Raw genomic sequence first — 24,374 nt, 5'->3', positions numbered from 1 at the left:
CATATGAGGACACAGAGAAGACAGTTGTATATGAATCAAGAAGCAGGACTTCATAAGACACCAAGTTTGCTGGTATCTTGATCTTGGACTTTTTGGTCTGTAATAAAATTTTATTGTTATGACCAGCATGGTATAACAATCTATGATATTCTGTTACAGCGGCCTGAATAAACCTTGACAGTCTGATTTCTGGTTAAAGAGGATTTGAAGTTGGATATTTGCCTCTGCTCCCTACAAAAATGGATGGATTTATGTAATAGAAAAATAGGTGGATAAGTGACAACTGTCAGAGAATAATGGCATAAACTTAATCCTAAACTGGCTGCTAAAAAAGTCCAAGAAGCACAATTAGCATGATAAATGGGAGAACTCTCAGGCATTGAAAGGAACAAGCACATCTAGAAGTGGGGATGTAGAATTAAAGTAAGGGTAAACAAGGAACTCAAAATAGATGTTAAATTTACAAGACGACTGATGAAATGTAAGATGCCAGACGGTCTTGCCCACCCCAGCAGAAGACTGGACTTTGTTCTTTGAAGGGAATAAAACATACTATAGGAAAATCAACTTGCTAACATCATATACAAAAATAAACTCAAAATAGATTAAAGATCTAAATGTAAGATCAGAAACTATAAAACTCTTAGAGGAGAACATAGGCACAACACTCTCTGACGTAAATCACAGCAGGATCCTCTATGACCCATCTCTCAGAATATTAGAAATAAGACAACAACAACAAAAAAGGACCTAATTAAAATTAAAAGCTTCTGCACAACAAAGGAAACTATAAGCAAGGTGAAAAGACAGCCTTCAGAATGGGAGAAAATAATAGCAAATGAAGCAACTGACAAACAACTAATCTCAAAAATATACAAGCAACTCCTACAGCTCAATTCCAGAAAAATAAACGACCCAATCAAAAAATGGGCCAAAGAACTAAATAGACATTTTCCCAAAGAAGACATACAGATGGCTAACAAACACATGAAAAGATGCTCAACTTCACTCATTATCAGAGAAATGCAAATCAAAACCACTATGAGGTACCATTTCACGCCAGTCAGAATGGCTGTGATCCAAAAGTCTACAAGCAAAAAAACAAAACAAAACAAAACAAAAGTCTATAAGCAATAAATGCTGAAGAGGGTGTGGAGAAAAGGGAACCCTCTTACACTGTTGGTGGGAATGCAAACTAGTACAGCCACTATGGAGAACAGTGTGGAGATTCCTTAAAAAACTGGAAATAGAACTGCCTAATGACCCAGCAATCCCACTGCTGGGCATACACACCGAGGAAACCAGAATTGAAAGAGACATGTGTACCCCAATGTTCATCGCAGCACTGATTGTAATAGCCAAGACATGGAAGCAACCTAGATGTCCATCAACAGATGAATGGATAAGAAAGCTGTGGTACATATACACAATGGAGTATTACTCAGCCATTAAAAAGAATACATTTGAATCAGTTCTAATGAGGTGGATGAAACTGGAGCCTATTATACAGAGTGAAGTAAGCCAGAAAGAAAAACACTAACGCATATATATGGAATTTAGATAGATGGTAACAATAACCCTATTTGTGAGACAGCAAAAGAGACACAGATGTATAGAACAGTATTTTGGACTCTGTGGGAGATGTAGAGGGTGGGATGATTTGGGAGAATGGCTTTGAAACAGGTATAATATCATATAAGAAACGAATCGCCAGTCCAGGTTCGATGCAGGATACAGGATGCTTGGGTACAGGATGCTTGGGGCTGGTGCATTGGTATGACCCGGAGGGATGTTACAGGGAGGGAGGTGGGAGGGGGGTTCAGGATGGGGAGCACGTGTACACCTGTGGTGGATTCATGTTGATGTATGGCAAAACCAATACAATATTGTAAAGTAATTAGCCTCCAATTAAAATATATAAATTTAAGTTTGAAAAAAAAAGGAAAATCAACTCAAAACAGGCATTTGATTGAAAACATATAAGAAATATGGTAACCCCAGTCTTTTACTTGAATTTGGCAAGAATGTTGGCAGTGAGGATTCTACACCCCAGAGAGGGGATTATAAACGATTTGGCTATAGGGTTTCCAGGTAAAATTCAGGATGGTCAATTCAATTTGAATTTCAGATAAAGATGAATAATTTTTAAATATAATGATATTTTCATTAATAATTGGGTCATATTATACTGAAAAAAATATTATTTGCTTAAATAGAATAATATTTAATTAGGCATTTTACATTTTTATACATCTGTCAACCTACTGTTTTGAAGGATCAGAACAGTTCATGAGAGAGGACCTAAGATATTGAAACTCAGTGCCCTCTAACACTCTACATTTAAAAAGTCTCATAATTTTATGATGTTTTGCTTCATAAGCTGTTTAAAAATTTTGGAAACCAATCCATTTTTGGTCACATCATTTGCAAATATTTTCTCCCAGTCTGTGAAGCATCTTTCATTTTGTTTATTGTTTCCTTTGCTGTTCAAAAGCCTTTGCATTTGAGTAGGTCTTATTTGTTTATTTTTGTTTTTATTTCCAATATTCTGGGAGACAGGTCTAAAAAGATATTGCTGCAATATACGTCAGAGAAAATTCTGCCTATAATTTCCTTTAGGGGCCAGGGAGGAAGAATGGGGAGAAGGGAGTTTGGGATGGGCAGGTACACACTGCTATATAAAATGGATGATCAAGAAGAGTCCATTGTATAACAAAGGGAACTCTGTTTAATGTCATGTAGCAGCTTGGATGGGAGGGGAATTTGGGGGACAATGAATACACATATATGTATGGCTGAGTCTTTTGTTGTCCACCTAAAATGATCAAAACATTGTTAATCAGCTATACTCCTGTGCTTAGTCCCTCAGTCATGTCCGACTCTTTGTGACCTATGGACTGTAGCCTACCAGGGTCCTCTGTCCATGGGGATTCTCCAGGCAAGAATACTGGAGTGGATTGCCATGCCCTCTCCCAAGGGATCTTTCCAACCCAGGGATCAAGCCCAGGTCTCCCTCATTACAGGCGGATTCTTTATGATCTGAGACACCAGGAAGCCCAGATTTAACATGGAGTCAATGAAAGTGAAAGTGGCTCAGTCATGTCCTGACTCTTTGTGATCCCATGGACTGCAGTTCACGGAATTCTCCAGGCTAGAATACTGGAGTGGGTAGCAGTTCCCTTCTCCAACAGATCTTCCCAACCCAGGAATCCAACCCAGGTCTCCCACATTGCAGGCAGATTCTTTACCACTTGAGCCACCAGGGAAGCCCAAAGCTATACTCGAATACAAAATAAAAAGTAAGCCCAAGCTATACTTCACTACAAAATAAAAAGTACAAAAGAATGCTGTTTTGACAGTCAAGTCTTATACCTCTTTTGTTGAATTATTTCTTTCAGTTTTTATTCTTTTTGATGCTATTATTTATTAATATATGTAAATACAATTGATTTTTATGATAATCTTGAATCTTGTAAACTTTTAAAATTCATTTACCTAATATTTTTCTATGATTTTCCTTTTTTTAAGATTTTTATTTAAAGATTATATCACCTAAAAAACAGACCAAACATATGCAAATACTTCCAATCAGTTTTTAGAGTAAAATGAGTTAAATAAATGTGTGATTGATTTATATATTAATAGCAACTGTTAAGATTTTGAGTTGATATGACCCAAGCTTCACTTTCTGGTGAGTATACACAAGATAGAGCACATATCTAAATATCAGTGTTTGTGTTCCTATTTCTTTGCCATGGGAATTCAATATATATTACCTCATAATTTTTTTCTAGAAATATATCAAATCAGAGACTGTTATGAAAGAATGTGGAGTGATGTTATACTACTCTGTTGACTTTATATTATTTTGCTCTTCAGAGGTTGCTTCTAACCCTGCTAATAATTGCCTCTTTTTGAGGTGAAATTCACATAAACATTAAATCAGCTACTTTTAAAGGGAAAATTCAGTGGCATTTAGTGCATTCAAAATGTTGTGCAATGTTTATCTCTATCTGACTTTGAATTGTAATCAAGTACTGCTTCATCACTAGTAACTCTTGGAGTTGGCTTCTGGGTACCTTTTACATACCCCCCATTAATGTCAGTACTTTCCCTCCCCCCCCCCCCCAATTCTACTTTTGACTGACATTTGAGTTGTTTTCAATTATTATGACACTGATTTGTGCTGCTTGGAACATTTTTGGTATATCTATGGTGTAGGAGTTCATTTAGAAAATTCATTTAAAATAAGAAATGTATATCATAGGGTATATGATAATGCCAAATATTTTTCCAATTGAGTAGCACTTATACTCTCACTTTTTTGGGGTGTTACTTCTAAAAGGTCTTGTAAGTCTTCATAGAACCGTTCAACTTCAGCTTCTTCAGTATTACTGGTTGGGGCATAGACTTGCATTACTGTGATATTGAATGGTTTGCCTTGGAAACGAACAGAGATCATTCTGTCGTTTTTGAGATTGCATCCAAGTACTGCATTTTGGACTCTTTTGTTGACCATGATGGCTACTCCATTTCTTCTGAGGGATTCCTGCCCACAGTAGTAGATATAATGGTCATCTGAGTTAAATTCACCCATTCCAGTCCATTTTAGTTCACTGATTTCCAGAATGTCGACATTCACTCTTGCCATCTCTTGTTTGAACACTTCCAATTTGCTTTGATTCATGGACCTGACATTCCAGGTTCCTATGCAATATTGCTCTTTATAGCATCATACCTTGCTTCTATCACTAGTCACATCCACAGATGGGTATTGTTTTTGTTTTGGCTCCATCTCTTCATTCTTTCTGGAGTTATTTCTTCACTGATCTCCAGTAGCATATTGGGTGCCTACTGACCTGGGGAGTTCATCTTTCAGTATCCTATCATTTTGCCTTTTCATACTGTTCATGGGGTTCTCAAGGCAAGAATACTGAAGTGGTTTGCCATTCCCTTCTCCAGTGGACCACATTCTGTCAGATCTCTCCACCATGACCTGCCTGTCTTGGGTTGCCCCATGGGCGTGGCTTAGTTTCATTAAGTTAGACAAAGCTGTGGTCCTAGTGTGATTAGACTGACTAGTTTTCTGTGAGTATGGTTTCAGTGTGTCTGCCCTCTGATGCCTTCTTGCAACACCTATTGTCTTACTTGGGTTTCTCTTACCTTGGGCAGGGGGTAGCTCTTCATAGCTGCTCCAGCAAAGCGCAGCCAACTGCTCCTTACCTTGGATGAGGGGTACCTCCTCACTGCCGCCCTTCCTGACCTTCAATGTGGGATAGCTCCTCTAGGCCCTCCTGCACCCGCACAGCCATGGCTCCTTGGACGTGGGGTTGCTCCTCCCGGCCTTGGGCGTGGGGGCGTGGGGTAGCTCCTCCCAGCCGCTGCCCCTGGCCTTGGGAGCGGGGGCGTGGGGTAGCTTTTCCCAGCTGCTGCCCCTCATCTCGGACACCACTCCTGAACTCGGAGGCGGAGTAGCTCCTCTCGGCCACCGCCCCTGACCTCGGACATGAGGTAGCTCCTCCCGGCTGCAGCCTCTGGCCTCGGAAACGGGGTAGCTCCTCCTGGCCGCCACCCCTGACCTCGAACTTGGGTAGCTCTTCTCCGCCGTCCTGCACCATCACAGCCTGGCACTCTCGGCCACTGCCCTTGACCTCGGATGTGGGGTAACTCCTCTTGGCCACCACCCTTCAGGCATGGGGTCCTCCCGGCTTCTGCCCCTGACCTCGGACGTGGGGTACCTCCTCTCGGTGTGCTTAGTGCGCCTGTCACAGCAACCAACACCTAAGCAAATTTGGCCTTGGAATACAGGATGAAGCAGGGCAAAGACTAATAGAGCTTTGCCAAGAAAATGCACTGGTCATAGCAAACACCCTCTTCCAACAACACAAGAGAAGATTCTACACATGGACATCACCAGATGGTCAACACCGAAATCAGATTGATTATATTATTTGCAGCCAAAGATGGAGAAGCTCTATACAGTCAACAAAAACAAGACCAGGAGCTGACTGTGGCTCAGATCATGAACTCCTTATTACCAAATTCAGACTTAATTTGAAGAAAGTAGGGAAAACCACTACACGATTCAGGTATGACCTAAATCAAATCCCTTATGATTATACAGTGGAAGTGAGAAATAGATTTAAGGGCCTAGATCTGATAGATAGAGTGCCTGATGAAGTATGGAATGAGGTTCATGACACTGTACAGGAGACAGGGATCAAGACCATCCCCATGGAAAAGAAATGCAAAAAAGCAAAATGGCTATCTGGGGAGGCCTTACAAATAGCTGTGAAAAGAAGAGAAGTGATAAGCAAAGGAGAAAAGGAAATATATAAGCATCTGAATGCAGAGTTCCAAAGAATAGCAAGAAGAGATAAGAAAGCCTTTCTTAGCAATCAGTGCAAAGAAATTGAGGAAAACAACAGAATGGAAAAGACTAGAGATCTCTTCAAGAAAATTAGAGATACCAAGGGAACATTTTATGCAAAGAATGGCTCAATAAAGGACAGAAATAGTATGGACCTAACAGAAACAGAAGATATTAAGAAGAGATAGCAAGAATACACAGAAGAACTGTACAAAAAAGATCTTCATGACCCAGATAATCACGATGGTGTGATCACTGACCTAGAGCCAGACATCCTGGAATGTGAAGTCAAGTGGGCCTTAGAAAGCATCGCTATGAACAAAGCTAGTGGAGGTGATGGAATTCCAGTTGAGCTCTTTCAAATCCTGAAAGATGATGCCATGAAAGTGCTGCACTCAATATGCCAGCTAATTTGTAAAACTCAGCAGTGGCCACAGGACTGGAAAAGGTCAATTTTCATTCCAATCCCAAAGAAAGACAATGCCATAGAATGCTCAAACTACCACACAATTGCACTCATCTCATATGCTAGTAAAGTAATGCTCAAAATTCTCCAAGCCAGGCTTCAGCAAAACGTGAACCATGAATTTCGAGATGTTCCAGTTGGTTTTAGAAAAGGCAGAGGAACCAGAGACCAAATTCCAACATCCGCTGGATCATCAGAAAAGCAAGAGAGTTCCAGAAAAACATGTATTTCTGTTTTATTGACTATGTCAAAGCCTTTGACGGTGTGGATCACAAACTGTAGAAAATTCTGAAAGAGATGGGAATACCAGACCACCTGACCTGCCTCTTGAGAAATCTGTATGCATGTCAGGAAGCAACAGTTAGAACTGGACATGGAACAGCAGACTGTTTCCAAATAGGAAAAGGAGTACATCAAGGCTGTATATTGTCACCCTGCTTATTTCACTTATATGCAGAGTACATCATGAGAAACGCTGGACTGGAAGAAACACAAGCTGGAATCAAGATTGCCAGGAGAAATATCAATAACCTCAGATATGTAGATGACACCACCCTTATGGCAGAAAGTGAAGAGGAACTAAAATCCTCTTGATGAAAGTGAAAGTCAAGACTGAAAATTTTGGCTTAAAGCTCAACATTCAGAAAACGAAGATCATGGCATCTGGTCCCATCACTTCATGGGAAATAGATGGGGAAACAGTGGAAACAGTGTCAGACTTTCTTTTGGGGGGCTCCAAAATCACTGCAGATGGTGACTGCAGCCATGAAATTAAAAGACGCTTACTCCTTGGAAGAAAAGTTATGACCAACCTAGATAGCATATTGAAAAGCAGAGACATTACTTTGCCAACAAAGGTCCATCTAGTCAAGGCTATGGTTTTTCCTGTGGTCATGTACGGATGTGAGAGTTGGACTATGAAGAAGGCTGAGCGTCGAAGAATTGAGGCTTTTCAACTGTGGTGTTGGAGAAGACTCTTGAGAATCCCTTGGACTGCAAGGAGATCCAAGCAGTCCATTCTGAAGGAGATCAGCCCTGCAATTTCTTTGGAAGGAACGATGCTAAAGCTGAAACTCCAGTACTTTGGCCAGCTCATGCGAAGTGTTGACTCATTGGAAAAGACTCTGATGCTGGGAAGGATTAGGGGCAGGAGGGGAAGGGGACGACAGAGGATGAGATGGCTGGATGGCATCACTGACTCAATGTACGTGAGCCTGAGTGAACTCCGGGAGTTGGTGATGGACAGGGAGGCCTGGCGTGCTGTGATTCATGGGGTTGCAAGGAGTCGGACACGACTGAGTGACTGGACTGACTGACTGATACTCTCACTGACCCCATATAAGATGTTCCACTGAGTCAAATTCTATGTAAAACTAACTTATTTAATACTAACTGATTTTATTTCAAATTTCGCAAAACTAGCATTCATAAATGATACTACATTTCATTTCCGTTCAATTAATAAGGCTGCTGCTAAGTCACTTCAGTCGTGTCCGATTCTGTGCGACCCCATAGACCGCAGCCCACCAGGCTCCGCCATCCCTGGGATTCTCCAGGCAAGAACACTGGAGTGGGTTGCCATTTCCTTCTCCAATGCATGAAAGAGAAAAGTGAAAGTGAAGTCGCTCAGTCACGTCCGAATTTTTGCGACCCCATGGACTGCAGCCCACCAGGTTCCTCCATCCATGGATTTTCCAGGCAAGAGTACTGGAGTGGGATGCCATTGCCTTCTCTGTAATAAGACTGAATACATTTTAAAATTCTTATTTATGATTCATGTTTTCTTTCTGTGGAAGGCTTTTGTTCTTTTCCCCGTTTGATTTTGTCTGTTTTCTTATTGCTATATACGAATTATTTTGGCAGCTGTACATATCACATATATCACAAATATCTTACACATTTCTGTCTTGTCTCTTTTCATCATGTCTTTCAGTTCAGTTCAGTGCTTAGTCATGTCTGACTCTGTGATCTCATGAACTGCAGCACACCAGGCTTCCTTGTCCATCACAAACTACCAGATCTTGCTCAAACTCATGTCCATCAAGTCAGTGATGCCATCCAACCATCTCATCCTCTGTCATCTCCTACTCCTCCCACCTTCAATCTTTCCCAGCATCAGGGTCTTTTCCAATGAGTCAGTTCTTTGCTTCAGATGGTCAAAGTATTGGAGTTTCAGCTTCAGCATCAGTCCTTCTAATGAATATTCATGATTGATTTTATTTAGGATTGACTACTTTTTTCTTCTTAAAATCCAAGGGACTCTCAAGAGTCTTTTCCAACACCACAGTCCAAGAGCATCAATTTGTTGGTGCTCAGCTTCCTTTATAGTCTAACTCTCACAACCATACATGACTACTGGTAAAACCATAGTGATTCATACTTGTCTATAGGTTCAATTCATTTAAAAACCTTATTTCAGCATGGTTTTGGGGGAACTTGACAAATACGTTATAAAATTTATGTAAAGTACAAAGATTCAGTGATAAAATACAACCCTGTAAAAGAGAAATGGAGTGGTATTTTTAGTAATAAGACAGTGAGAATGTTGTCCTAAAGATAAATAAATAAAAATAAATTTGGGAACTTAGACCTGTACATTGTGTATAATAGTGATGGTGTGTGCAGGTCACTGGGAGAAAAAAAGACTATTCAGTAAAATATTTGGCATTTATCACATACCCTGTGACACAGAAATTTCTTCTTAGATGTATTTTCTAGATGAGATATAGCCTGCCAGGCTCCTCTATCCATGGAATTCTCTAGGCAAGAATACCGGAGTGGCTGGATTGGCATTCCCTTCTCCCGGGGATCTTCCCAACCCTGGGATCAAACCCTGGTCTCCTGCACTTCAGGAAGATTCTTTACTATCTAAGCTACCAGGTAAGTCAGAACTCCTACCCAGAGATGTACAAAATGTTCATAGCAGCACTACTCAGTAACAATAGCTAAAATGGTATTTCTATGTATTTATAGATTAAATTTAAGTTTCTGAAAATGTAAGAATTAAATGTAAAATCAAGATCTCAATTATTTTCAATTAGGAAATAAGTCCTTAGTGTCAATACAGCAATTTTGCCTTTTGTTGTTTTGGTTACTAAAGTTATGAACATTTTCCTCAGTGTTGTTCCCTAAATTTTAAGATCTTGATTTTACATTTAATTCTTACTCCAGTATTCTTGCCTGGAGAATTCCATTGATAGAGGAGGTCTGTTCATAGTGATGCTTCCTAAAACTCACTTGACTTCACACTTCAGGATATCTGGCTCTAGGTGAATGATCACACCATCATGGTTATCTAGGTCATTAATATATTTTTTGTTTAGTCCTTCTGTGTATCCTTGCCACCTTTTCTTACTGTCTTCTGCTTCTCTTAGGTCTACTGTTTCTGTCCTTTATTGTGCCAATCTTTGAATGAAATATTCCCTTGGTAACCCTAATTTTCTTGAAGGGATTTCTAGTATTTCCTTTCCATTGCTTTCCTCTATTTCTTTGCATTGATCATTTAGGAAGGCTTTCTTATCTTTCCTTGCTATTTTTTCAAACTCTGCATTCAGATGTATATATCTTTCCTTTTCTCCTTTGCCTTTCACTTTTCTTTTCTCAGTTATTTGTGAGGCCTCCTGAGACAACCTTTTTTTTTTTTTTTTCCTTTTTGCATTTCTTTTTCTGGGGGATGGTTTTGATCACCACCTCCTGTACAATGCTGTGAACCTTCATCCATAGCTCTTCAGTCACTTTCTCTATCAGGTATATTCCCTTGAATTTATTTGTCACTTCCACTGTATAATAGTAAGGGAGTTGATTTAGGTCATACTTTAATGGTCTAGTGGTTCATCTTCACTTTTTTCTATGAGGGTGGTGCCACCTTCATATCTGAGGTATTGATATTTATCTCAGTAATCTTGATTCCAGCTTCTGCTTTATCCAGCCTGGCATTTCACATAATGTGTTCTGAATATAAGTTAAATAAGCAGGGTGACAATATACAGCTTTGACATACTCCTTTCCCAATTTTGAATCAATCTGTTGTTTCCTGTCTGGTTCTAACTCTTGCTTCTTAACCTGCATACAGGTTTCTCAGGAAGCAGGTAAGGTGTTCTGGTATTTCTATGTCTTTAAGAATTTCCCACAGTTTGTTGTGATACATGCAGTCAAGGATTTCCATGCCTCCATCTATTTATCTATCTGTGCCTCCAATTTATTTCTGTGGTTTTGAATAATCTTTACTGTCATTACTCTGAATTCTTTTTCTGGTAGTTTGCCTATTTCCTCTTCATTTGCTTGGTTTGGTGAGTTTTGACCATGGTCCTTCATCTGCTGCATGTTTCTATGTGTTTTCACTTGGTTTAATTGAAGGAATGAAGCTGAAGCTCCAGTACTTTGGCCACCTGATGTGAAGAACTGACTCACTGGAAAAAAACCTGATACTGGGAAAGACTGAGGGCAGGGGAAGGGGATGACAGAGGGTGAGATGGTTGGATGGCATCACTGACTTGATAGACATGAGTTTGAGCAAGCTCTGGGAGTTGGTGACAGACAAGGAAGTCCAGCATGCTGTAGTCCATGGGGTCACAAAGAGTCGGACATGACTGAACTGGACTGTGCTTGAGGACTCTCTTCTGCAGGCTGTAAAGTCAGAGTTCCTCTTACTTATGGAATCTGTCCCTGGTGGGTGGTGTTAGACCAGTGCCTTTTTCCTGGTAGGGGATGGCTGGTGCCTACTTTCTGGTGAGTGGAGTTGGATCTTGTCCTTCTAAAAGGCATAGTTGTGCCCAATGTTGTGCTATGGTATATTTGTGATCTTGGTATGACTTTGGGCAAGTTGTCTGTGAATTTGTAAGTTGTGTTCCTTTGTTGCTAGTTGTTTGGTATGAGGCATGTGGCATGTGGCACTGGAGTTTGCCTGCATTTGAGTTGGGTCAGGTCCTGGTTTTGAAATAGAGGCCTTTGGAAGTTTCTTACCTATTAGTATTCCATGGGGTCAGGAGTTCTCTAGTGGTCCAGTGTCCTGGTCTCAGGTCTCCCTCTTGGAGTTCGGGTCCAACGCCTTGATGGAGCACCCATACTCTACAAGCCTCATAGCACAGAAGGGAAAAGAAAAGAAAAAAAAAAAAGAAAGAAAGAAGAAGAAGAAATGGAAATATTTAAATAAATATATAAATAATGACAAAAAAAGAACAGATAGAAAAGGGCCCAAGACAAATGGGAATAGCAGCATTAATCAGACAGGAACACACAAAGAAAGCCACAAACACGCTCACAGAAAGAAAGAATAAAGAGAGTAACAAAAAGAAGAGAGCAATCAAAGCAAAAAACAGACCCATAAATGAAAACAAACTCTAAAAGCTAGAGTAACAATAATACAAAACTACAAGCATGGAAAAAATGTAATATAATGATAAAATATTGTATAAATAGCAAAAAATAAAATAATTTATTTAAAAAGAAAAGTATTAAAAAGTAAAAAGTGAGTAAAAAATGAAAATTAAAGGATTAATATAAAGGAACAATAGAACAAAATAGAAAAAAAACAATACATATACACACATATACATGTTGTGTGTGTGTGTGTGTGTCTGCATAGAGCGAGAAAGAGAGAGGTAGTAAGAAGAACACACTGTGCCATCAGTTGTTCTTACCATCAGTGAACTCCAGCCAATCTACCTACTCAGAAAGTTTATGAAGTAGGTCTCTGGACCTATTGTGAGCACTGCGTACTCAGCTCTCACTCAGATCTGGCCCTACTCTAGCTTGTTCTTGCTTCCAAATTCCACAATCGCCCTCAAAGTTCACAAGCTATTTGCAGGAATTTAATCTGCTGCACCTGCTGCTGCAGGAGTGAATTCCCTTCTTTATTCACGCAGCCTCTGGTGTTCCACTTTGGTTTTCTTCCCTTTTGCAGGCCACCTCAAGTATCTGTTCCCCATCCAGGTAAGAGTGGTGAAGGCTGAGGCTTATTAGAGCTCACTTGCTCAGTTAGGCTTGGGGATGGTAGGGGCATGAAAGCCACAGTGGGATGTTCATGGAACACTTGAGGCTGTAGAGACCTGTCAGAAGTTACTACTGTCTGGGAGGAGGGAGGGGTCATGCACTGTCCCAGGGAAGTTAGGTTATGGATCCCTTGGAAAAGCCAAGCTGGATAGGTTCCCAGAAAGTTGTGGATAGTGACTGCTCATAGCTTGGCAGCTGCTGCAGTCATCATCACTCTCATGTCTGTGGTAACAGACCCAAGACACATATCACCCCTTTACCTCTGGCACTTGTACCAGACTTGGAGGTGGCAGGTTCACAGGCATGCCCACCTCTGGGGTCACAGACCACAGTTGGCTCATCCCACCTATGACACTCATGAAGGCAGGTCCTGTGGTCTGCAAGCATGTGGAATTAGAAGGTCTTCATGACAATGATCTCTTGCCCCTCTTTCAGGCCTAAACTTTTCCCTGGAATCCCTCAGCTGTGTTGTTTGAGCCCCACCTGAGTATCTTCATGGCAGTCAACCCCAGCCCTCTATCTGGTGTCAGACTTCCAAAGCTAGAGCCTCAGCATTCAGACTCCACTGGGGAAGTGGGTGTGCAGACCTCCTGTTGCCTGGGAAGTGTTGGTGGGCAGCTATCTCCGTGGTGAATTCTCTCTGTTTTGCCTTCCAAGCACCTGTTGCTGCAGTTCTCTTCTGAGGTTCTGAAGTTTTGCCCCCGGCCAGCGCCATCCCTCCCCACCCCACCTATGAGGGAGTTTCCGAGTGTGCAGAAACTTTTCTTCCTCCACTTCTCCCTCTCCAGAGTGCACCACCTGATTTGTTTCCTCTCTCTCTCTTTTCATGCTTTTCTTGTTGCTGCTTCCATACCATTTTATGTAGAGATTAGCTTGCCTTTTTGGAAGTCTGAGGTCTTCTGCCAGTGTTCAGTAGGTGACCTGTAGGAGTTGTTCCACACGCAGCTGTATTTTTTATGTATTTTGGGGGAAGAAGATGATTTCCATATCTTACTCGTCTGCCATCTTCAATCCCCTTCCAAGATAATACTCTTTGAAAAGATACATATGTTTCCAAAAATGTGGATTAATGAAGAAGATAGCTTAGGGTTAATAAAAGTTTCTTCACTGGAAAAAAACTCTTCCAAATTTTCTATATGAGCAACTTCTGCTCATGATTGCCAAAATATTCTACAGCCCATGAAATATATTTCGATTAATCACTATTATTAGAATATCAGCCTCAGTGTATTGATTGGTTGCATGCCTGTGCATGTTAAATTGCTAAGTCATAGCTGACTCTTTACGACCCCATAGACTGTAATCTACCAGGCTCCTCTATCTATGGTATTCTCCAGGCAAGAATACTGGAGTGGGTTGCCATTTTGTCTTCCTGATCTTATTCTTCAGGTATCAAACCCACATTTCTTGCATTACATGTGTCTTCTTTACCACTGAGCCACCTGGAAAGCCAGTTGGCTTGCTATGGTCACCATAACTAAATATCGTAGCCTGTGTACCTTACACAACAGAGTTTTTTTTTTTTTTTTTAAATATGATTCTGGAGGATAGAAATCTGAGATCAAGCTCTGCAGACTTGGTTTCTTCTAAGGGCTGTGAGGAAAGGATCTACTCTAGGATCTGCTTATAGAACACCTCTTCTCCTTGTACACATCTTCTCTCTGTCCATACCTGTATCCAGATTTTCTTAGAAAGACACTGGTTTTATTGAATCAGGGCCCACAATAATAACCAAATTTTAATGAAACCTCTTTAAAGACCTTATTTCCAAAAATGGTCACACTCTGAAGTACCAGAGTTAGGACCTTAATATATGTGTTTTTGATGGGTTATAATTCAGCCAGATGGTTACCTCATCTCCATATTAAGATAAGGAAATAAACTCTAGTTTAAGTATATTGTTTAAGGTCACATAATTAATAAACTAAAATTAGAATGCAAATCCATGTTTGTGAGAGTGCAATGTCAATGTCATAATCACTAATTAAGCAGCTGATTTTTTATTTATTTAATTTGCTTATTCTTTAACTTTATTTTTTCAAAATGATTTACAATAAGTTAATGACAGACATGATCAAATTAAAGACCATTTTCATCATTAGTATTATAAATTTCTGTTGTTGTTGTTGTTCAGTCACTGTGTCATGTCTGACTCTTTGTGACCCCATGGGCTGCAGCATACCAGGCTCCCTTGTCCTTCCTTATCTCCCAGAGTTTGAAAAAACTCATATTCATTGAGTCAGTGATGCTATCCAACCATCTTATCCTCTGTCATCCCCTTCTCCTCTTGCCCTCAATCTTTCTCATCATTAGAGTCTTTTCCAGTGAATCAGCTCTTTGCATCAGAGGACCAAAATATTGGAGCTTCAGCTTCAGCATTAGTCTTTCCAATAAATATTCAGGGTTTATTTCCTTTGGGGTTGACAAGTTTGATCTCCTCACTGTCTCAGTTCAGTTTAGTTGCTCAGTCGTGTCCGACTCTTTGCGACCCCATAAATTGCAGGACACCAGGCCTCCCTGTCCATCACCAACACCCAGAGTTCACCCAAACTCATGTCCATCGAGTTGGTGATGCCATCCAGCCATCTCATCCTCTGTCGTCCCCTTCTCCTCCTGCCCCCAATCCCTCCCAGCATCAGAGTCTTTTCCAATAAGTCAACTCTTGTTATGAGGCGGCCAAAGTATTGGAGTTTCAGCTTTAGTATCAGTCTTTCCAATGAACACACAGGACTGATCTCCTTTAGGATGGACTGGTTGGATCTCCTTGCAGTCTAAGGGACTCTCAAGAGTCTTCTCCAACACCACAGTTCAAAAGTATTAATTCTTTGGCGCTCAGCTTTCTTCACAGTCCAACTCTCACATCTATACATGACCACTGGAAAAACCATAGCCTTGACTAGACGGACTTTTGTTGGCAAAGTAATGTCTCTGCTCTTTAATATCCTATCTAGGTTGGTCATAACCTTTCTTCCAAGGAGTAAGCATCTTTTAATTTCACAGTCTAAGAGACTCTAAAGAGTCTTCTCCAACATCACAATTCGAAAACACCAATTCTTTGGCTCTCAGCCTTCTTTATGGTCCAATTCTCACATCCATACATGCCTACTGAAAAAATGATAGCTTTGATTATACAGACATGTCAGCAATATGATATCTCTGCTTTTTAATACACTGTCTAGGTGTATCATGTTTTTTCTTCCAAACAGCAGGAGTCTTTTAATCATATGGCTGCAGTCACCTCTGCAGTAATTTTGGAGCCCCAGAAGATAAAATCTGCCACTGTTTCTATTCTCCCCCCACCCATCTATTTGCCATTAATTGATGGGACCAGATACCACAATCTTAATTTTTTAAATGGTGAGTTTCAAGCAAGCTATTTTCACCCTGCTCTTTCAAATTCATCTAAAGCCTCTTTAGTCCTCTTCACTTTCTGACATTAGGGTGGTATCATTTGCATATCTGAGGTTGTTGATATTTCTCCCTACAATCTTGATTCCAGCTTGTGATTCATCCAACCCAGCATTTAGCATGCTATATTTTGCATATAAATTAAATAAGCAGGGTGACAATATACAGTCTTGTGGTACTTCTTTCCCAATTTGAACCAGTCCATTGTTCCATGTCTGATTCTAGCTGTTGCTTCTTGACCAGCATACAGATTTCTCAGGAGGTAGGTAAGGTGTTCTGGCATTTCTTCATGGCAAAGAAATATTCTCATTTCTTTAAGAGTTCTCCACAGTTTGTTGTGATTCACACTGTCAAAGGCCTCAACATAATCAATGAGGCAGAAGTCAATGTTTTTTCTGAAATTCTCTTGCTTTTTCTATGATGCAATGGATGTTAGCAATTTGATCTCTGGTTCCTGTGCCTTTTGTTGTACATCTGGTTGTACATCCTGGTTGTACATCTCGAGGTTCTTGGTTCATGAACTGTTGAAGCTTAGTTTGAAGGATTTTGAGAATTATCTTGCTAGCATATGAAATGAGCACAATTCTATTGTAGTTTGAGCATTCTTTGGCATTGCCCTTTCTAATTATATAGTATTTGATGTAATACATGTACTTTTATTTGATAATTTTTATACCCAATGGTCTTTCCCAACAGATATAAGAAACTTTGTGTAAAAAGTCATATTTGCAACAAAAACATAAATAAAAAAGAACAAGAACTTACCAAGAAGGTGCTGGGTTTGACCAAAGAAACACAATTAAGGTAAACTATGAGCAATTTTCCTAAATGCAAACCCTATTTCTGAATGTCCTACTTGTATGTGTGGAGACTAGTTCAGCCTAAAGAAGGAACCAGAACCCCATGTGCAATTGTTAAATTCAGAAAATACAGTATATCTGCATGTCCAAAACTTGAAAATGTAACAAGAACATTAAAACAAACTCTCCAAATTAAAGCCCTGCATTATGCAACAAGTTCAACTTAGAGGTATCTGATTCCCTGAGGGTTGTATGGGAATGTGAGTTCATTTTGGAAATGTGACTCCGTTTGAATTATTATTTACTATTAGGGCTCAGATTCTGAAAAGTTGTTGTCTTATACAAAACGTTGTCTTGTAAAAAATAGATAAATTGAAAATTATTTTTGTCTAGGAGAGATGAAAATGATCCCAGTCTATTGGAAGAGATAAAATAACCCTAAGGTTACCATTGCATTGCTCAGTAGAGCAATAACAAGTTTCCTCTCCCAGTTATAGTATTCTTATTCCCTCAATCACTTTTTTTTGTGTATGTAATCAACTTTATTATTCTGTATCATTAACAAGTTAAATATATCTCTCAATCTTTAACTTGTGTCCACTAAAAGACTTATCCATTTAACTTTTTAAAAATATTATCTTAACATTTGATAATCTGATGGGTCAATGATCCTCCAGGCTTCTGTTTAATGAGATATATGTATTGGGCAGATATTGCTTTGATATTTTATGCACAGATGCCTAGACCAAACCTGAGAGAGAAAAGAGAACAGAGATGGTTTTGTTGGTTCATCCTTAGCTCCAACCTGGTGATTAGATGTGATCTATTATGAGCAAAGTGTGAAAGGAGCAGGACTGTCTTGAAGAAGCTCAGAGCACAATCAATATTACATCTGAACCCAGCCCTGAGTGAGGGAGAGGGGCAAATCCACAGTCCCAAATGTGGGTCAGTAGGTATCAAGAACCATAATGCAGAGGGGGTCTTTTCACTGCAGAGAGTATCATCGGTGAAGCAGTCACCACAAGGGTGGTGCTGACTGGCCTCTGAAAACCAGGCTCCCATTTCTAATGATTTCTGAGAAATGAAATTTAGTCAGGAGACCATAGCAGAGGTACAAGCAGGGGCTCAACTCTTAGGTCATAGAAGATACTACCTTAAAATTCACAAACATAATTGAGAAAAACTGAGAAAGATAATTTGGTTTTAAAATAAGGGACATGCCCCGGGGGGTGGGTGTGATGTCATAGTAAAAGTCATGTGTTCATATTGACATTAATTTATTTGAATACAATGTAAGAAGACATGAAGACATTTCATTTTTCCAGTTTTAAAACAAACATTGTATGTAAATGTCACAACAGAACTTTTCTACTTAGTTACCCAGTCTTAAGGAATTCCAGAGTCATCTTTGCATTATATTTTGTACAAAACAAGAAAATTTATCCCTCATAAGGGGTAATACTATACCATGACTATTAGTATAAGAAAAGATATTTAATTGTGGTTTCCAAACTGAATTTTTCTTTCAACTAGCTTGTTTATAACAGATAAAGCATAACAAACCTGAGATTTCTTTCACTTTTGCTTGATTTTGTAAACAAAGGCAAGACTTTTATTTCTATAAAAATACTTTTTTTTCTAGAAACTAATAACAGATTATTAGTAGAGGAACAAGGAGACATATAAGAGCATCAGGAAAACAATATAATATACATCTGACCAAGATACTTTCAATAGTAAAAGGGGAAGCTATTAATAATTAACCCAGAAATGCAAGTGCAAATCAGAATGGTGAGGAGCAATTGAGATTTAAGTTCACTCTAGTAGAAGAATAAACCTTAATATTTTCTACATAATTTCAGAAAATGTGAATATACTTGTAATGAACAAAGAGATGTACTACTCGTATCAGACCACCCCCCCTCCTCCACCAGGAAAGTTTCCCAACTCTTAGGACCACTGTCAGCTCCTTCATAAATGCCTCAGCTATAGAGGTAAGTCTTGCCCAAGATCTTTCCCTTCCCAAGGTAGTTCAGACCATTTTAGTTCACATAGGACTATTCTCAGACCACTTATTTTCAGAGCTTCCCAGAGACTTCTTCCTCTGACGAATCCTGCTTACCTCCCCTAGGATGTTGATCTTAAGGGCACTCCCTAATAAATGCCTTGTGTAATAGACTCCATCTCAGGATTTGCTTCTCAGAAATTCCACCTGAGACAGTGCTTGATGTTGATATGTTATGTAGATTGTGGTCACTCAGTGGCAAATGGGTGATGACCACAGACTCTGAAACTATCTCCTGGTTACAACCTGGGCTCCACCACTTAACACCTATATGCCTGTGGGCATGTTTCTAAGTCCTAATTTCTATCTCTGTAAATTGGAGACAAAAACAGAACCTATCTCATAGGGTTGCTGTGAAATTTCATAGCAGTTGGGATTGACTAAGTTCCCTGTGGCAGGGCCCTTTCTCGCATCCCAAGGAAATGCCAGCTTCTTGACAAGCACGTAGGTCCTAATACATTATTCAGATTCTGGCACTAAGCACAGTTCTTCTAGGGATGAAATTTCTTGTCTGGGGTCCATGTCTATCCAAAGTCTAGATTCCTAGAATAGCTCAATTTTCCTACAACCATGTCCCTGAAAGTCACTCTGGAATATCCCCCAAACCTCCAAATCCACATAGTCAGACCTTCAATTCTATCAAATTCAGCAGATATCTGGGCCTCCTCTCAGTCTGACCTTTGCCAGCAGCATGCTTATGTTGCTCCCCACCCCCACCCACTGATCAAATTTCCCAAGATGATTCATGCTTAGACAACAGTCTCATATTATTTTTCCTGTTTACATAATCAACCCTGTCAAGCTGCAATTCTTTTGTTCTATAATCTGGTCTTTGTTGATACCTTCAAAGTCTCAGTCCCAATCAGTGTGATGAAAGAAAATCTCTCAGAGGAACAAACTACAAGTGACATAGAGATGCTAAAAATATCATCAATAATACCAACCACAGTGAAATTTCAGGACTCTGGTGAGGTTGTAAAGTACATCTCCGCAAGTGACTTTGTAGAAAGACTGTAGAATAGTATGCACCATTCACTATTTCAGATAGTCTAGATTATGATAATAGTAATGGCTTCTGGAATCAAGAAAAATGAACATTTATTTTGAGATATTATTTATTCTTTCTAAATAAGAAACTATTTCTGAAAGAAGGCAGAATATTGTATTTTTTTTTTAGTCTTTAGATAAATAAGATAGAAATAGTGACAACTAAATTGCATAACCTGTTACTTCATGTATTTCCCAATTTATTTTTGTTAATAAAAGGTACACTTTATATTTACAAAGTCTTTAAAAGTTTTAATCAAAACTTGTTTTCATAAAATAAACATATTTTTACTGCTAAGGAAAAATACTTATAATAAAACAATTTTAGTTTGAGTGTATTTGTTTTGGTGATAATGGTCATTTACTATGATGTATTAAAAATCCATCATGGATACTAGAAAAGATCTTGAATAACCAAAGCAATCCTGAGAAAGAACAAAGCTGGTGGCATCATACTTTGTTATTTCAAGCTATATTATAAAGCTTTAGTAATCGAAACAGAATAGCACTGGCATAAAAACAGATACATAGACCAATGGAATAGAATCAAGGGCCCAGAAATATACCTATACACATATGATTAGTTAATATTTGATAAGGAAAACAAGAATCCTCATTGGAGAAAAGACAGTCTCTTCAATATATTCCATTGGGGAAATTGGATATTCACATGTGAAAGAGTCAAACTAGACCCTATCTGATACCAACCACAAAAAATTAATTGAATCAAATTGAAGGCTTAAATGTAAGACCTAAAACCATAAAACTCCTGGAAGAAAGCATAGGGGAAAGATACTTGACATGGGTCTTGGAAACTTTTGTTGTTGTTGTTGTTGTTATGATACCATAAGCCATAAAATAAAAAATAAACAAATATTCTAAACAAGTATTCTAAGTACTCTGGACAGGGAGGCCTGGCTTGCTGTGATTCATGGGGTCGCAAAGAGTCGGACATGACTGAGCGACTGAACTGAACTGAATTAAGTACTCCAGCTTGGGTTATGCTACTATTTCTGTCACCAAAGTGAAAGAAAAGTGAAAGTGTCAGTTGCTTAGTCATGTCTAATTCTTTGTGACCCCATGGACAGAAGCTACAGTCCATGGGATTCTCCAGGCAAGAATACTGAAGTAGTTAGCTATTCCCTTCTCCAGGGGATCTTCCTGACCCAGCAATCAAACCTGAGTCTCCTGAATTGCAGGTGTATTCTTTACCATCTTAGCCACCAAGGAAACCTTATTTATATGACCAAAGAAATGAAATAAAATAATTAGTTGAAGTGGGAGGAAATGCAGTTCCCCAAAAGAAGGGGAAAATTTGTTCCTTGGGAGGGAAGGAACAGAACATTAACTGTCCATTACAAAAAAAAAAAAAAAAATCCTTGTCTCCAACTTTAGCTTTTAACCAGCTACTGCTGCAAGAAAATGCCTGGAAGACACTGTTTCTTATTCTCATGTCAAGCTTCAGCAAAGCTGATACTATTTATCACTGGTCATGCATGGTTTAGATATACTTGATCTTGGTTCTAGAAATGCTGACATCCCTTTCCTCTACCAACCGAGGCCAATGTTCAAGTGACCTCCAGAATCTGAACCAAATGAAGCTAAGAACAGCCTTGGGAGAATTCAACACCTAGTAATACAAAATTTTGATACTGAAATAATCTTGAGAAACACAACAGTTTTCGTAAGGACTTCAATATCCCTTCTTTATTGTAAGCAACATCTATGCCTGGCTCATAATATTGGCATTGTTCTTCTACTCTCCATTGTGATTCCAAGAGTTGTGAAAGGGCTACTTAAGGGCATGAAGATGTCCACAGAGATGAGGTTTTTATCTAAACAGGCAATAACTGAAGGTATCAGGTTATATATAAAGTAAAACAAAGAGAAAGGTGCACAGCTGAGATGGATTTGGGTTCTTTCCATTTTAACAGCAATAAGTCATTTGTCATTATTCCATAGTGGCCTCATGCCTAGAGGGATGAAGGAAAATGGAAAAGCAATCCCAGTTGTGCAGCAGAGGCAGCATCCATTGCACAGCTTGCTAATTGTTCATTACATAAACTTCCCAGTGAATAACCATTCTAGCAACAACAGAAGAGTCCTGATATTTGTCCCATATCATTTCTGAAATATTCAAATTCCTATTAAAATGATAAATCATAATGATTCTTAAAAAAAAATTGTAATATTCTTGGTTTAGCAGCTGAATAATCACTGGATTAAGAGTCTCCAACAATATTATAGATGTAACTCCTTGGAAGAAAAGTTATGACCAACCTAGATAGCATATTGAAAAGCAGAAACATTACTTTGCCAACAAAGGTCCATCTAGTCAAGGCTATGGTTTTTCCAGTGGTCATGTATGGATGTGAGAGTTGGACTGTGAAGAAAGCTGAGTGCCAAAGAATTGATGCTTTTGAACTGTGGTGTTGGAGAAGACTCTTGAGAGTCCCTTGGACTGCAAGGAGATCCAACAAGTCCATCCTGAAGGAGATTAGCCCTGGGATTTCTTTGGAAGGAATGCTGCTAAAGCTGAAACTCCAGTACTTTGACCATTGCATGCGAAGAGTTGACTCATTGGAAAAGACTCTGATGCTGGGAGGGATTGGGGGCAGGAGGAGAAGGGGACGACAGAGGATGAGATGGCTGGATGGCATCACTGACTCGATGGGCTTGAGTCTGAGTGAACTTCGGGAGTTTGTGATGGACAGGGAGGCCTGGCGTGCTGCGATTCATGGGGTCGCAAAGAGTCGGACACGACTGAGCGACTCAACTGAACTGAACTGACTCAATGGACATGGGTTTGGATGAACTCCGGGAGTTGGTGATGGACAGGGAGGCCTGGCGTGCTCAGTCCATGGGGTCGCAAAGAGTCAGACACAGCTGAGCAACTGAACTGATCCCCAAACCAAAGGCCCTCATCAATTTAAATTTATTTGATTAATAGCCCAGAAAATAAGTTACTAGTGCTGGACATGCAGGAAGTGGACTATGTGAAAAAACAAAATCTACATCATTTGTCTTTGATGCCATAAAAAAAAATAGTATTAAATAAGATAAATACAAATACATAAGTCTATTCTAAATTTAAATAGACAACAAGTTGATAGAGTGGATTCAATTTTAAAATTATAATAACTATAAAACCACTGAGATTTTTTTTTTTTTAATCGATGATGAATGGGTGAGTTTTGCCCTGGATTGTTCAATCTGAAGGCCGTAATCCAAACTAGCCTTCAATTGCTAGCCTGTTCAAGGGCTGCTCATCAGGGGCTCTTTCCATCCTGGTGGATTATGTTTTCCATCAGCCAGTGAATTTACCTACAAAAATGAAATCAATAGGTAAGCCAGCTCACTCCATTTCCTTTTAAATAGCTTAAACTTTCAATAGAACAAGAAAATAGAGTCTGTCATGAGATTAAATCAAACCAAGGGTCAAGGCTTGTTGTGAAAAGAAGCTGAGATTTCAGAACTTACTAGGGGGATCTGATAAAAGTGGAGAGGGTTTTTTTCAATCTCAAGAGGACAGCTGAAAAATTGTTTTACTGCAGGTGATATGTCAGCCTGTTACTTACTCATCATATCTGCCAAACTTGAGAGGCTCTCTGTTATTACTTATAACTGCCACTTTACAAGATGTCCCTGTAGGAAGTAAATGAACCAACTGAAACACATAGAGTTTAGACCACAGCTGTAATGTCTACTCTAGTAAGCACAAGCAGTGAATCTTAAATAGGAAGGACCGGCCCAAATACTTTTCCTTGAGGTCATCAGATCTTGTGGGCGTGAGGAATGGCTCCCAGCCCCAGGAGTTAACTTCTGTGGAGTGCTGTGGCTGATAGCTCAGGAGAAAGGCTTGATTTGATCATATAAAGACTTTCCACATTAACTGCTTCTGAATAGATAAGATTTTTCCTAGTAACTTTACCTTTAGTTCAAAATATGGGGGAAGAGCAAATAATTAAGCAGAAACATCAGTGAAAATGTGCAGCAATATGGGAAACACACAAAGACAGCCCTGACAATCTGAGTAGACTGAAATAAGAGAAGCTGAAATTGAGAAAAGGATTCTGTCTGCCTAGAATATTTTTTCTGTGCCATTTTTCTTCCTTTGTCATGCCTTTCTGTTTAAGCATTTCAAGTTAGAGGCTGTTCTGGACATAGTATATGGCTCATCTATTCACCCTGGTCTTACTTAGATTTGATCTTTCAGTTAAATTGGCA

This window comes from Bos javanicus, chromosome 6, assembly GCF_032452875.1.
Source record: "Bos javanicus breed banteng chromosome 6, ARS-OSU_banteng_1.0, whole genome shotgun sequence".
Classification (NCBI taxonomy): domain Eukaryota; kingdom Metazoa; phylum Chordata; class Mammalia; order Artiodactyla; family Bovidae; genus Bos; species Bos javanicus.
Note: the sequence above shows the minus strand (reverse complement) of the source record.